This window comes from Pinus tabuliformis, chromosome 2_1 (assembly GCF_031772625.1).
Source record: "Pinus tabuliformis cultivar Carrire ecotype Pingquan chromosome 2_1, CPIR1, whole genome shotgun sequence".
Lineage (NCBI taxonomy): Eukaryota > Viridiplantae > Streptophyta > Pinopsida > Pinales > Pinaceae > Pinus > Pinus tabuliformis.
The window spans coordinates 524,384,283-524,398,626 of NC_142299.1; the positions used below are offsets into that span (position 1 = coordinate 524,384,283).

General features: G+C 41.1%; 1 pseudogene across 1 annotated transcript; it reads left to right on the forward strand.

The window, feature by feature from the left end:
- Positions 1 to 935: 935 nt before the first annotated feature.
- Positions 936 to 12,891, forward strand: LOC149201257 (uncharacterized; annotated as a pseudogene). The gene is made up of 3 exons (XR_016253677.1): positions 936 to 1,937; positions 11,964 to 12,139; positions 12,256 to 12,891. The product of XR_016253677.1 is annotated as an uncharacterized LOC149201257 (transcript).
- The last annotated feature ends 1,453 nt before the right edge of the window (positions 12,892 to 14,344 follow it).

Genomic DNA, 14,344 nt, shown 5'->3' on the forward strand with positions numbered 1-14,344 from the left:
AAAAGAGTGAAGAGAACATACTACCACAAATAGTTGATAGATTTCATATTGACATATATTTACTTTTAAGGAAAACCTCATAACATCCTCCGTTTCTCTAAAATATTCCAATAAAGAGTGGCTCAATCACTAGTGCTTAATTTCACCTTCTACTCTATGGCCTCCCTAGTTGAAATCATAACTTATTAATTCAATGGTTTAATTCATTAGAATATATTGATATAAACCAAACCACCAAACATTAACGTTTAGCTTAAGGCCTTCCTAATTGAAATTATAACTTATTAATTCAATAGTTAATTGAAATTATAATTTATTAATTCAATAGTTTATTTCATTAGAATATTTTGATATAAACCAAATCACCAAACACTAATATTAACTTAATTAATAAAACTATGGTGTCAAAGTTTATGGAAAATCATAACCCATTAAAACACTTCAAATTAATATAAATCAAAACTCCACTTTAAAATTGAGATGTCTCACTAAAAACACTACTTAAAAATATATTAGTAAAAATTTAAATCTAAGTGAAGAACATAAACAACTTACTTCTTAGTCATTCAAACCATTTATCCCTTGACATTACAAATAAAAAATCTAACCACAATCCCAAACTATACAAACACTACACACCAAAAGGATAACACAAGGTATCACTGCTCACTTCTTACCAAAAAACATAACACAAGATATGACAACGTTCTAAAACGTGTGTGACTATTGCAAATCGATAACTTATTTCAGAACACGGAACATATTTCCGAAACCATGAAAGTTCGCCCCTTATGGACTGGTATGGACTGGTAGTCCACGTTTCGACGTTGCATGTAGAGTTGCAGGGTAGAGTTTGATAGCACAATTTTACCGATGTCCGTAGAGGTTAATGTGCTTATTTGAGCTCAATGAAATTAAAGATCCATTGTACATGTCGTATCAAGCTCGATATCAGCAACCATGGTGGCGGACGGCTCTAGGGAGGAGCGGCTGCAGAAGGCATTCCTGGAGTTGCAATCCCATTCTTCAGCTTTGCTGAACTTCACCTTCCAATGGAAGGAGCTCAAAGAGCACTTCGACGAGCCGGAGAGGCTGTTACAGAAGCGCTCCGAAGATCTCGGGCAAAAGGGCAAGGAAAATGGAAAGGAGAAACAATCTGCAGCAGAAACGAGCACTGGAAATCCCAATGAGATCTCGGAGGAAAAATTCACGGCAGTAAGGAACGGTGGAAGCCCCAATAAGACCCCGGAGAAAAAATTCTACCGCAGAAAATAGCACTGGAAACCCTAATGAGAGCTCGGAGATGGAATCCGCCGCGGGGAAGAGCGCTGGAAACCCTAATGAAACCTTGGAGAAAAATTCTCGCGCAAAAGAGAGCACTCAAAACACTAAAAAGGCCTCGCCAGTCTTAAAACATGAGGTGAATCCGCGCCCAAAGCTGAAAACTCTATGCGAGAATATGGACGGCGAGGGCCTCAAGAAGTTCTTGGTCAGTGCCCGTGAGGTCAGGGCGATTCGTAACGAAGTACCCGCCGCGCTAAGATGTGCTGCCGACCCGACCAAGCTGGTTTTACAGACCCTGGATGGTTTTTCTCCGGCCGATAATGAGTTGAAACCGCCTAGGAGCCTTGATGCGCAGAGATATGCGTGTGATTTGCTCTTGGAGGCCCTTCCCTCTGTTTTGTCGCCGGACGAGGTGTCGTCCGAGGCGAAAAAAGATGCTTTGAAAATTGCTGCTATATGGAAATCTAAAATGAACCCTGACGCTTCCCGGATCCCTGATGTGAAAGCACGCGCATTCTTGCAGTTCTTGGCTTCTTACGGAATTTCAAAGGAATTTAAGGATGATGACTTATGTACGTTAGTCCTTCGCATTTCCAGTTACCCGGAGGCGCCGGAGCTCTGCCGTGCGCTTCAAATTAGTCACAAGATACCAGGTTGCTGGACTTTTCCTATTCTATTTCAGTCGGCCTCTAGGTTCAGTTTAGCTTTTGTATTTAGGCGAAGTTTGTTGAGGGTTACATTGTCAGTTTAGACTGTATACTTTATACGTAAAATAAAAAGTATACCATTCATCAGCAGGCAGGGGGTTGGAGTTCGCTATTTTGTGCACTTTAATGTGTTTTTCCCGTAAGTAATCTTTTGTTCCGTTCGACACCGAGACTTCTCGGTTTCTAGCATATTTTTTTGGCTCTTGCACCTTGTTTTATATGTTATGTATCTTTCTTTTTCTTGCACATTATTTATAAATTCTTTTAGCTAGATATTTGCTTTTAGCGATACGCTCAGTATATTATCTTTTCCTGCCCCCAGTATTGATCTAGTAGTCGCTTGTCAACTCCCAGTTTTTGTTATCTACACTCTTGAACTCTTTTAGTCTCATCGCTATACTTTTGTTGTCATTTGTAGACATTAATAAACTGTTCTGATCGATTTTAATTGTATAATTGGTACAGTCATCAACAACACCATTTTATTTATCTATCTTCATTATAATTAGACCAGTCATCAGCAGCAGCTCGCAGTTGAGGTTCTGCCTTACATGTTAAAAACCTTAATTTGACAGTCTGTTCAAAACTCGTTTACAGCAAAATTCGTACCTTGTTGTGTATACCCACATCATGGCAATTCCTTTAGTTTGTACATTGAGCAGAGATAGAAATCCCTAGACTCAAGCCGATGATTCCTTAAAATTCTGGCCTATGCGGCCCCCTTTTTACAATGAACTGTGCACATGCATCTCATATGGCCTCCCTTCTAGCCTGCTTTTCCTTTATGTGCTTTGTTGGTAAATGGCTATTTCTTAAGGAAATGGACTCGATCTTTGGCTTAGTGGTCCAACTAGAGAGGCTATTCTGTTAAATTTGCTAGGTATTTCTCACCTGGTCTCATTTGTTGAAATACTCGATATCTGTTGCTTGTTAGGGATGCCGAGACCCTCACTCAATCTCAGATTAGATAGATAGTTCTACTACTCAAATTAACACAGCTATTTCTTCAGGGTTTTTGAACCTAGGTGTGAGCTATTAAAACTGGACACCTTGTACCTGGTATAGGTAAAGTGTTGCGACAACATTGACTTTTCATCAATTTTTCTTTGCTTTAAAATGGTTTTACAGATCTTCAAGTTATAAGAAGTAAATTTGGACTTCAATCCTGATAGCTTTACCTTGTGATAGTTCTTTCTTGATAGATTTGTGATTTTGCTTGTCTTTCTGAGTATTCTGAGTTTGCTAAACAAGTCTTATCGAGATGTAAAATTGCAAGTCCAAAATTACCTTGACTATTTTGGTATCCCTTAAAATGTCTTTTTGATATTTTATTTCGTAGGGTGTCATGTTGAATTTCAAATTACCAATGTTTTAGAAGTTCGAATTGGACTTGAATCGGTCCAGGGTCAAACTAGACTCAGATTGGAATCGGCTGATGGCTAGGTTTATAAATTGTTTCTGTGAACAGGTTCATAGAAACGGATCCCTGGATAAGGAAACAGATGCTGTGTCTATGAAATGGATCCTAAATGTTCCAGGTTTTTTTTTTTACCAATTGGTACTGTTGAAATTTGGTACCGGAGGATAGGTGGTTCCCTTAGGCTTTGATCTTTGGCCTAGGGAAAAGTGTCCAAAAGAATTTAATTTTTCTCCTAAAGTGACTTTATAATTTTATAAAGTTAAATCTAATTTAAAAGTGACTTTAAGTGATAAAGTTATTAAGTCTAATTTTAAAGTGACTTTTATAAAGTCAATGAAAAATTAGAAAGGAAAAGTGACTTTGGAAATAAATGACTAAGTGGGTATTTATTAAAGTGGGGTGAATTAAAAAATAGAAAGTGAGATTTAAATGAGCATTTAATCTCAACCATTGATCTAAATCTATTTCAGCCATTGGATTTAGAGATCACCCAAAAGTCACTTGGATCACCCAAAAGTCACTTGGAGTTATATTAAAGGAGGAAAATGAGGAAAAGGTCATTCATTCTTTCATGAGCAGATTGGGAGAATGAGAGCAAGAGAGCAAGAGAGATTTCTGAGCAGGGAGGAGAAGGAGACAGCAGCTTGGCACACATTCCAAGGCAGCAGTTGAGCAGATTTGTACAGCTGATTCAGCACATAGTGAAAGGCAGATTTTTGCACAAAAATCGAGGAGCAGTTTGCTGATTTTTCTTCACACAAAACGGAGGTCGTACAACATTTATTGCTGTCCTGTTTGCTGTAATTTCCAGATTGCTGTGAGGCACGGGAAAGGAGATAAGTTCTAAATTTGCTTGCTGATTTTTTGCTGAATAATTCTCACTGTAAAAAGACAATTTTCAGAAATAAAGAAGAGCTCTCAAACTGGTTTTCCCCAAGAGTTGTAGGGGGTTTTTCCAGGGTCAAGTTGACCAAAAATATCAGTGTTTTAATGTGTTTTAATGGCTGTTTTTGATTGCTGATTTTTAATTCTGCAATTTCCAGCATTCTGAAAAATTTCCAGAATTTGTGTTTTCAGCAATATTTATTTTTTTCAGTCTGTTAAATGTATGGTTATGGGAATGGGCATTTAACTACATGGGAGAAATAAGGAGAAACTGAAAACCGGGGTGGGAAAACAGAAATTTTTACATGGTATCAAAGCTTGAGTGCTGAAGGGCAGTTTGGGACAGCAAAAGGAAAAATTACAGTTGCTGATTTTTCACTCAGAAAATTCCAGCAAGCTGATTTTTTCATAAAGAGCAGTTTTATCTTTACTACAGTAGTGCTATTTTTCAGTTTTAGGACAGCAGGATGTCATTGGGATTGAGAGTGGAGGATAGGCTGGATGGACATATAAATTACAGCGTTTGGAAGGAGAGAATGCAGAGTATCTTTGAGGAGACAGAAGTCTGGGATATCATGGTGCATACCGCACAGAACCCTGTTGTTGTGCCCACTGATGTTACTCAGTTGGCTGAGTATAAAAAGAAGAACAATAAGGGTAAGAGGTTGATTCTAGACAGAATCAAAGACCATTGCATTCCTCATGTGAGAGGAAAGAGCAATGCCCCTGAGATGTGGACAGCATTTTCCAATCTCTACCAGAGTACCAATGAGAACCGGAAGATGGTCCTGAAGGAGAAGCTGAAGAACATTAAGATGGGGAATGATAGTGCAACTGGATATCTCACAAAGATTACCAATGTGAGAGATGAGTTGGCAGCGATTGGAGAGGCCATTCCATCCACTGAGTTGGTGCGTATTGCAGTGAATGGCCTCCCTCGTTCATGGTTGAACTTTGTTGATGGGGTTTGTGCACGTGAGACCCTTCCCACATGGGAGAGGTTTTGGGATGATTGTATTTAGACAAAGATCAGGAAATGACAGCTTGGGGCAGCCAAGCCAGTTGAGCAGGATGAGGACGTAGCACTGGTGGCAGGAGGAAAGAAAGGCAAAGGGAAGAAGCAGGCTTCCACAAGCAGTGGTGGGGGCAAAGGCAAAGGTAAAGGTAAACAGGGGAACACACAGAAGGACTATTCCAAGGTGAAGTGTTGGAATTGTCAAAAGATGGGACACTATGCAGTTGTGTGTCTGGAGAAGAAGAAGAAGAAGGGGAAGAACCAGGACGTGGCAGCTTCAGCAGAGATTGAGGACTTTGCAGGTCGTTTTGACCGGGAGTTTGCGTTCACTATGTGTGAGTCCTCTAGTGCAGGATCACCTGCCACACAGGTTCAGAGGGAGCATGTTTTTCCCTCGATTAGCGGAGCATCTTCAGGTATCTGGTATGTGGACAGTGAGGCTTCACGTCATATGACAGGAGTCCGTGAGTACTTCTCAGAGCTTTCAGAGAGTGGCACTGATATTGAGGTAGTACTTGGTGATGACAGAGTTGTTAGAGCAGTCGGGGTGGGGACAGTGACATTTCAGAGGGAGTCCAAACCTCCCTTGAAGGTGTCAGAGGTTCTTTATGTGCCAGGGATGAGGAAGAACCTCATATCCGTCTCAGCTTTGGAGGACAGAGGATATGAGGTATTGTTCAGGGGAGGATAGGTGTTGATGTATCCCAGGGGCACTCCAGCTGATTCAGCTAGAGTGATAGGTGTACGCCATGCAAATGTGTACAAGTTTGCATTCCAACCCCTTTTGGCATTGAGCAGTAGTACCGACAGCAGAGCTAGCAGTTCTGAGCTGTGTGAGATTTGGCACCGCAGGATGGGACATATGTATCATGGAGCCTTGAGGACATTGCAGGAGATCACTACAGGTGTGCCAGATTTCAGTACTGATCACTTTGATACTTGCAGAGGTTGTGCGATGGGCAAGTTTTCCAAATCCCCTTTTCCCAGCAGTGACAGCAGAGCGACGGGGATACTTGATTTGATTCATTCCGATGTGAGTGGTCGGATGTCTCATGTTTCCTTGAGTGGATATGAGTACTATGTGTTATTCATTGATGATCACTCCAGGAGGACCTGGATTTATTTTTTGAAGACCAAGAGTGAGGTCTTTAAGCGGTTTCAGGAGTTCAGAGCTCTTGTGGAGACTCAGACAGGTCGAAAGATCAAGTCCTTGAGGTCGGACAATGGAGGAGAGTACACCCTTGGAGAGTTTTTTGACTATTGTGCGGAGGCAGGCATTAGGAGGGAGTTTACTGTTCCTTACAATCCCCAGCAGAATGGAGTTGCAGAGAGGAAGAACAGATCCATCATAGGGGCTGCCAAAGCCATGATACATGATCAGGGGTTGCCATTGTTCTTGTGGGCAGAGGCCTGCAACACAGCTGTTTACTTGCAGAACAGGAGTCCGCATCGTGCCTTGGGGCACATGACCCCTGAGGAGGCTTTCTCTGGGAAGAAACCTGATCTTGGTCATCTTAATATCTTTGGATGCATTACATACTCCTATATACCCAAGGAGGAGAGGACCAAACTAGAGCCCACCGCAGAGAAGGGTATCTTTGTGGGCTACAGTGAGACCTCAAAGGCCTTTCGGATTTACATTCCTACACAGAGGAGAGTTGTTGTCAGACGGGATGTGAAGTTCGAGGAGGACAGGGCCTTTAGGAGGTCACGGGAGTTAGAGTATCTGGATCAGCCATACCCTCAGCAGCAGTTGAGTCAGTCGTAAGGATCCAGTAGGCAGGGATCAGGAGGATCCGAAGGTAAATCTATGAGGATGTCAGGTCCATCAGTGAGCAGTGGCTCGCCGAGCCAAAGGGGTGGTGCTCCGGGCAGCATGCAGAGCAGTTCACTAGGGAGTCCATTGATGGACAGTTCACACGGTACCTCAGCTTCTACAGGTTCAGGTGCAGGCAGGAGGACAGCAGACAGACAGTCAGGAGTTCAGGCTACTGATGGTGATGAGGAGGAGGAGTTTCATTCTCCTATGGGAGAAGCATGCTTAGGGAAGAGGAAGCCCAAGTGGCTTCAGGAAACCTTGAGAGATGCCACATCTGTTGCTGAGCCGAAGAGGCCGGTCAGAGAGAGTAGACCACCTGAGAGGTTTTGTAGTTATATGGCGATGGTTACCAGCATCCTTGACTCTGAGCCTTCTAGCTATGAGGAGGCAGCTAGCCAGCAGGTCTGGAGAGAGGCCATGCAGGAGGAGTATTCTTCTATCATGAAGAATGATGTTTGGGAGGTGGTGCCGAGGCCTGAGGGAAAATCTGTGGTTACTTCCAGATGGCTTTACAAGGTAAAGCATGCTGCAGATGGCAGCATTGAGAAATTCAAAGCGAGGTTTGTGGCTAGAGGGTTCTCCCCGGTAGAGGGAGTTGATTATGAGGAGACCTTCGCTCCCGTGGCTCGATATACTTCGATCTGCTCCATTATATCGATAGCAGCAGAGATGGGTTGGAAGATCCACCAGATGGATGTGAAGACCGCATTTCTCAATGGCTTCATACAGGAGGAGGTGTACATTGAGCAGCCACAGGGCTTTGAGGTGCATGGGAAGGAGTCCCATGTGTGCAGATTGAAGAAGGCCCTTTATGGCCTGAAGCAAGCTCCCAGAGCTTGGTACTCCAGGATAGATGCATACTTGCAGGGGATGGGTTTCACAAAGAGTGAGGCAGATCCGAACCTTTACTTTATTGTGATTGGTGAGGAGCCTCTCATTCTGGTGTTGTATGTGGATGACTTGATCATTACAGGTGCAGAGAGACTCATAGAGCACTGCAAGAGAGATCTTGCGGCGGAGTTTGAGATGAAGGACATCGGCTTGATGCATTACTTTTTGGGTTTGGAGGTGTGGCAGGAGGAGGGGCATTTCTTCCTGGGGCAGGGGAAGTATATTGTGGACATCCTTAGCAGATTCCACATGGAGGATTGTAGACCCATGTCGACACCGATGATCACCAACTGGAAGAAGCTTCATGCTTCGGATTCCGAGTTGGTGGATCCCACATTGTACAGGCAGCTGATTGGTTCCTTGATGTATTTGGTCAACACTAGACCAGATATCTGTTTTGCAGTCAACACGATGAGTCAGTTTATGTGTGAGCCTAGGAAGGTTCACTGGGTGGCTGCAAAACACATTTTGCGGTACTTGCAGGGGACAGTGGATTATGGTCTGGACTACAGGCAGGGAGATGGAGTGAGATTGGCAGGATACACTGATTCTGATTGCGCAGGTTGTGCTTCTGATAGGAAGAGCACTTCAGGGTGTTGTTTTGGCTTGGGTTCAGCAGTAGTGTCATGGTTCAGCCGGAAGCAGCAGTCAGTATCACTGAGTTCAGCGGAAGCAGAGTATATGGCAGCCAGTCTAGCTAGTTGTGAGGCCATATGGCTTCGCAAGATGTTGTTTGGCTTATTTGGTCAACAGTTGAGACCTTCAGTGATTTACTGTGATAATCAGAGTTGCATTAAACTCACAGAGAATCCAGTATTTCATGACAGGTCAAAGCATATCGGGATCAGATATCATTTCATCAGAGACTATGTTCAGAAGGGAGTTGTGAAGCTTGAGTATATTTCCACTGATGAGCAGGTTGCAGATATCCTTACCAAAGCCTTACCACGGGGCAAGCATGTCTACTTCAGAGACAAGATGGGTGTGGTGAGGAACACCTTCCTCGGTAAGAGGGAGTGTTGAAATTTGGTACAGGAGGACAGGTGGTTCCCTTAGGCTTTGATCTTTGGCCTAGGGAAAAGTGTCCAAAAGAATTTAATTTTTCTCCTAAAGTGACTTTATAATTTTATAAAGTTAAATCTAATTTAAAAGTGACTTTAAGTGATAAAGTTATTAAGTCTAATTTTAAAGTGACTTTTATAAAGTCAATGAAAAATTAGAAAGGAAAAGTGACTTTGGAAATAAATGACTAAGTGGGTATTTATTAAAGTGGGGTGAATTAAAAAATAGAAAGTGAGATTTAAATGAGCATTTAATCTCAACCATTGATCTAAATCTATTTCAGCCATTGGATTTAGAGATCACCCAAAAGTCACTTGGATCACCCAAAAGTCACTTGGAGTTATATTAAAGGAGGAAAATGAGGAAAAGGTCATTCATTCTTTCATGAGCAGATTGGGAGAAGGAGAGCAAGAGAGATTTTTGAGCAGGGAGGAGAAGGAGACAGCAGCTTGGCACACATTCCAAGGCAGTAGTTGAGCAGATTTGTACAGTTGATTCAGCACATAGTGAAAGGCAGATTTTTGCACAAAAATCGAGGAGCAGTTTGCTGATTTTTCTGCACACAAAACGGAGGTCGTACAGCATTTATTGTTGTCCTATTTGCTGTAATTTCTAGATTGCTGTGAGGCACGGGAAAGGAGATAAGTTGTAAATTTGCTTGCTGATTTTTTGCTGAATAATTCTCACTGTAAAAAGACAATTTTCAGAAATAAAGAAGAGCTCTCAAACTGGTTTTCCCCAAGAGTTGTAGGGGGTTTTTCCAGGGTCAAGTTGACCAAAAATATCAGTGTTTTAATGTGTTTTAATGGCTGTTTTTGATTGCTGATTTTTAATTCTGCAATTTCCAGCATTCTGAAAAATTTCCAGAATTTGTGTTTTCAGCAATATTTATTTTTTTCAGTCTGTTAAATGTATGGTTATTGGAATGGGCATTTAACTACATGGGAGAAATAAGGAGAAACTGAAAACCGGGGTGGGAAAACAGAAATCTTTACAGGTACACTGAGAAATTGATTTTTTTAAAGAAAAACTTCCTAAGACCCGATATTGTTTGTTAGAAAATTATATATTACAGAGCAATGGAACACAAAATATTGCAGAAATCTAAACAAAGAAAACACATAAAACAAGAGAGACACAGATATACGTGGTTCACCTAGTTTGGGCTATATTCACAGAGAAATAGCCAGTCCTTCCTTTTATATTATCCAGCAAACTGAAGAGATACAACCTACAACAGATCTGCTATAATTTCCTCTTCGCTCTCAATCTCCTCTCTTTTCCTCACTCAGAATACATATTTACATAGACGCAATACAATTCCCTCATATATAGCGGGGGTTGCTTTCTAGGGCAAAAAATCTAAATTAAACATAACTTCTACCGTCAGATCTCCGCTTAATGAACGGCCCAGATTGATTACGAAATTACAACATTTTATAAGGAAATTTTACATCTATTTTTAGCAGTGCCCCCGATCCCCCGTAAGGGCGGCTCCCAAAGGTTGCAGCGGCTTCCACCTGAACCCCCCTGCAGCAAATATTTCACGGGCGGCATTGCCGCTCCATTACGAACTAAGGTCCAATGCGGCGATACCTTTGAATACAAAAGATAATCAGGCTCTACACCCAACACTGTTAAAGGTTAAAACCCTACATGTCATTCTTAATGAAGATTTGATTTATCCTTATGTCAAGCCCTGATCTCAATGTCCAATCGATCCTTATGTGCTGCGATGTTGGTCGCTTTGCTTACAATTTTATTTAGTCATGTCATATCCTTCGAGAAAACCACATTCACCACTATGAACATGTGAATTTGGCTTACAAACCATTATGAGTCATGACCTGCTTACATGCTTATGTCGAAATGGTCTTCAACGTCATCAGTAATCAACGATGGTAATAACTTATCAAATTATCAGTTACAGTACATGGATATTCTCTTTTTCGGTTATGGTTATAACATGTAGATCTACTCTTGTGATTCCTGAATGGTTCTGATGCTTGTTCTTGGTGGCGGTCCCAGTGATATCACTAGGGAAGAAGATTTGTCTCGATTGAGTTTTCTTGTCTATTGGTAAAAATGTGGTGATGCTATCAAGTCACGTTTAAAAGCCTAGATTGATGGTGTGAAGTTAATTATGTGTAAGAAAAAGCTAACTTCTTGGACATCTCCACCCAACCCAAACCCATTGCCCTCCACCAAACTGATACTATTTTTAATTAAATATAAATATGATATGATAAGTTGTCCAAGACTCCAATCTTCCTTATAAAGTTCTTTTTACCTATAAATATCCCGTCAAAACTTGAGAGCTGGCTAAAATATTGAGCTAGTTTCATCACCCAATTGATTTTGGTAGGAAATTGTTTGAAGTAGCTTACTTTAACTACTTACAACTTTAGGCTTATTAAGAACATGTACCATTGGTGAACTGTTGAATGACGCATCTCCACTTATCTCTGCAGGCAACGGCCAAAGGATTCATGAGTCGTTTTTTAATTGTGTCCATAATAGGTGCCTTTATAGGTAACTGCATGTGATTTTATTATATTAATCTGTCCAAATGCATATAAACCCTTCTTTCAAACTATACATCTACTTTTCTAAGATCAAATGAATGTTAATCTAATTTGTGAACTATTATACAGTTTTCCTCACTTAAAAAATGCCAATTAATGGACTGGATTGTTAATCATCTGATATTTTAGTTCTTCAAAGAGATGTTTGTTCTTTCGATGAATAACTGTGACTTCCTTAGTTCTCTTAAGAGTTTTCAGAGCCTTGTGGGGGTTTATTCAAGTTCTTTGCAGCACTTTGATCTTCCGATGTATGGATTGTGGTTCTGCATGACATGATTGGTCTTGTTTCTCGCAGATTTTGTGGAAAAATTGAGTAGTGGTGGAAAGCGAATTGATGCTATACGGTTTGTCTATGCATTTGGACTCATAGAAAAATTTCCACCTGTGCCTTTGTTGAAGGCATATGTAGAGTACGCAAGGAAAGTATCAAAAAGATTAGCAAATAAGGGAAAAAACACTCTTCGCGCGAAGGTATGTTTACTCTTACGTACGTGCTGTGCATGTAGCCTTGTTAGTATAAAATTACTATCAAAATATTAACTTGTCACTCGGATATATGCTCTGACCACTTCCATGGCTTATTGCAGAATTATGCAGCCTCAAGAGAAATAGATTTATTGAAAAATGCAATGAACTGCATTGAAGAGCACAAACTTGAATCACAGATATCTTCTAAAGATCTTGAAGAGCGTGTGGATCAGTTACAGAAAGACAAGGCAAAGAGGAAAAAATGTGAAGAAGTCACCAAGTCTGAGATTAAAATGGATCGTCTTAGTAGTGGTGCTGGTGCGCTTCTCCTTAAACCTTCCCCTCCCAGTGCCTTTTCCCTTTCCAATTCTGCTGCACTGCTCCATAAACCTAAATCTCCAAGTGCCTTTACCCTTACCAGTTCTTCTCACTTATATCGTCCTGCTCCAGTGGTCAGTATCCCATTTTACAGTTTACCTGGTCAGGGTATATATGACAGAGGAAGCCAAGGCATTTATCAATCAGCCTATAATGTTGGAAGCAACCCATCATCTCTGTCAAATTCTCATTTATATCCATCAGACAACCTACAATCGTCTTTATATGGGGTTGGCTCTTTTCATGGATCAACCAATTATGGAAGCCTCCAGGAACTTCTTACCAGTCTTTATATTTACATTAGGTCTGCTTTATTTGGTATTGTGGAAGCCATGCCCTGTGAGCTGCTGATGCTCACTGAGCCACCTGCTAATTAAAGTTTGAAGTAATCACTTCCTAGTTATTGCTCTAGAAAGCGTAACCTTTTCAACCAGTTAAATGTAATATTTTGTCTAAGCAATGGGATCGGCTTTTCTAAACCCTGTCTGAAATTTTTTCTTAGTTTTATGCATTGTTTTAAGAAATGGCCGTTTCGAAACCGAAACGGCCTGGTTGATCCTAGTCAATAGCAAAAAATATGACCCGACCCTTGAAACGATTTAGTTGGCCGAGTCACCCATGACTCGGCCAACTCGGCCGTTTCCGTTATGACTCGGCCGAGTCACAAACAAACGGCCCAGGCACACGTAAACAACGTTTTATTATTTTTTTAATGGATTTTTTTGTTGTTTTTTGATTGGTTTGGACTCCAAGGAGTTGTATGAATTTGTTAAATGTCATTTGGGGTCCATTTCCCCCTCCCAAACCCTATTTAACACACTCAAGTGCTCTCATTCTTTCACAACAATCTTATGCATTTGAGTGAGAGTCTTCTTTGAGAGTTAGTGAGCAGTTCTTGAGCTTGTTTTTAGAGCAACAGTGAGGAGTCTTGGAGGAGCATTGTAGTTGGAGTGAGGAGCTTCTTGGGTAGCCATTTGGAGCAGCATTGATGAGCTTATTCTTGGAGCAAGCTTGAGGAGGCAGTTTGTGCCTGGAGGTATTTTTTTCCCTCTATAACTGTCTTTGCTTAGTAAATTTTAGGTGCATATCTAGAAAGCTTAGAGAGTGTTTTTTGTCAAATAAATGAACATTGAATCAATGTTTTTTTTTTTTTTCATTTTCAGATTGTTTGCTTTCATTTCCTAGTCAAAAAATGGCACCTAGAGCAAGAGATCCTGCTTGGGCATATGTTGAAATGGTTGATAGTCAAATGCAATGCAAATTTTCCCATAGGAAAATTAAGGAAGGTCATGGGGGCATTAATAGGCTGAAGCAACACTTGGCAGGGATTAGAGGCCAAATTACCCCATGTACTTCACCAGAAATTGGGGAGATTAGAAAGAATTTGTTGGCCAGCTTTGAGAAATTTAAAGAAGATAAGGCTAGGCAAAGAGACATACAGGCTGAAATTGGGAGGAAGAGGGAGATACAAAAAATGATGGCTACCAACCCCCACTATGATTTTGAGGGTTCTTCCTCTATCCCTCAAACTGATACATCCAACCCTTTCCGATATGTTCCTCCCTCTTTTGGTTTTGTTCAAGATAAGGGAAAGGGTAGAATGAATTTGAAAAAGGGTGATGTGACTATCAAAAGTTATTTCACTCCCTCCTCTCCATCAGATGCACATGGTCCTGAAGTTAGTAAAGCTCAAATGCAGCCCACTTTAGATGACCATTGGAAGAAAGAATTGAGGGAGACTGCTTGTGAGTACATAGCTAGATGGTGCTATGATGCTGATATCCCCTTTAATGTTGCTCGTTCACCATATTATGAGCCTATGTTTGATGC